The sequence below is a fragment of the Camellia sinensis genome, chromosome 3, assembly GCF_055761805.1.
Source record: "Camellia sinensis isolate YWXY chromosome 3, ASM5576180v1, whole genome shotgun sequence".
Lineage (NCBI taxonomy): Eukaryota > Viridiplantae > Streptophyta > Magnoliopsida > Ericales > Theaceae > Camellia > Camellia sinensis.
This window is the reverse complement of record NC_138963.1, coordinates 175,856,693-175,858,703: the sequence shown is the minus strand read 5'-3', so window position 1 is coordinate 175,858,703 and position 2,011 is coordinate 175,856,693. Positions and strand designations below refer to the sequence as shown.

Sequence of the window (2,011 nt, the reverse complement as noted above, 5' to 3'; positions counted from 1 at the left end):
GCCGGTCCAGTCTGGTTTTCAAAACCTTGGATAAATTATAAATATTTTTTTGAAATTTGTTTAAAATATAAATTGAAAAATTATAAATATCTCATTGTTAAAATTTTTTATTTAATAGAATTAACTAAAAAAATTTTTTCATAATTGCTCTCCTATACAATAATAAAATTACTTAAATTATTCATTAAAACATATTTATAATATCATTAAAAACTTTTAATTAACTTGATGATTTATTAATAAAAATGACGATTTGTTATAAAATTAAAAATCTCAGGGGGTGAATTGTAATTTCCAGAACCACATGAGACGATTTGTATTTTAATCAAACTTTAGGGAGTGTATTTGTAATTTACCCTAATTTTAATGATGTGATAGAGAATAATAAAAATAAATAAATAAGAATAGTGCTATGTACACCAATTAGTGTACTAATTAATGTACCAAATGATTATGTGACATAATTTAAGAGTTTTTTAATATTTGTAATTTGTATAATAAGTGGAGTAAATAATAATGTCATAACTAGTGTTAGCACACTAGTTACTAGTCTGGATCCTCAGCCGCCCATTCCTGTGGCCGTTCCTGCGGCACCCGCAAAACGACGTCGTTTTGGGGGAAATTTCAATTAAAAAAAAAAGAAGAAGGACAAAATAGAATCAAAGAAGAGGAAGGAAGGAAGGAAGGAAGGAGAAGGAAATGTACCGATGATTCGGCCGTGGATGATGAACTCAGCGAGAGAAGAGAGGTTTTCGATGGCTGGGTGGAAGTGGCCGGTGAGGCCCGGTGAACCGGCACTAGGATCACCGAGATTCAAGGCGATGATCTTATCGGAGTCGCAGTAGACGCCGAGGAAGTTGTAGGGGTCGGTGGTGAAGTCCCAGGAGGAGAAGTAATTGGAGTTTTGTATTTAAAGCTCTTCGCTGACCTTAGAAGTTGCAGACATTACAATATATTTATATGTACATACATAAATATTTTGCTCTGTATGAATTGTTACCTACTGGTTCTTCAATTACACGACAAAATGTATATCCAAAGCAATCAGATTTGTGTGTTTCAGGTCCTCCTGCAAAAACATTTGCTGAATTAGAAAACAACAAATCAAACAAAAATTTTACACAATCCAAGTGAAATCGTACTTGAAAGCTTCAATGAATCAAAAAACGAATAAAAAGTACCAGTACTTTTGAAAATCAAAACAACAAAAAGATTCCAATCTCTCCATTGCAAGAGCTTCAGAGATTGAGAAAAAAAAAATCAGATAATATTTAAAATTTGAAGCTCAATGAATCGAAGTCGGATCGAAGCGGTTTCAAGATGAGGAGACAAAAAGAGAAGACCTAACCCGAATTTCCTGTACTGTTGTTGCTTCCTCGAGTCTCCGAACTTCAAAGTACTCACTCCCTGTCTCGTTTCTCCTCCATTCTTCTCCCTTTTTCCTTTTCTTTGATTCTGTTTTGTTCATTTTTTTTTTAATTGAAATTTCCCCCAAAACGATTGTTTTGGGAGTGCCACAGGAACAGTAGCAGGAATGGACGGCCGAGGATCCGGACTCCACTAGTTACTACACTAATTAGTGCATATAACACTACCGAATGAATAAGGTCAAAATATCACATCACAATATAATCTATCTTCATTAAAATTTATTAGAACTCCTTTTTAGAACTCCAAATCATTTTTGTTTGAGAGTGATATGCAGCACCTAACTCAGGACTATCACACGTCACACGACAGCTATACCGTTGTTGCATATAGAATGAGGCTTTACCTGTTGTCTATGTTCCTCATCAATCACTATATACTATGACTAATTTTGATAATTAAGAAAAAAAAAATATTAATTTATTTGAACTATATAATTTTTCTATTTTTTTCCATATCTTTTAAAAAATAAAAAAAAATATTTTTTCTTATTTTTTAAACTAGACCTATATCTTTTATTATTTTTCAATCATTCAATACAAAATCGTGAATCTCACATTCTTCTCCAATTACAAAAATCTTG

General features: G+C 32.3%; 1 long non-coding RNA gene across 1 annotated transcript; it reads right to left on the bottom strand.

The window, feature by feature from the left end:
* Window positions 1-661: 661 nt before the first annotated feature.
* Window positions 662-1,485, bottom strand: LOC145822931 (uncharacterized). The gene is made up of 2 exons (XR_014364792.1): window positions 1,349-1,485; window positions 662-1,069 (listed from the first exon to the last, which is right to left on the bottom strand). It is a non-coding gene; the product is annotated as an uncharacterized LOC145822931 (long non-coding RNA).
* Window positions 1,486-2,011: the final 526 nt, after the last annotated feature.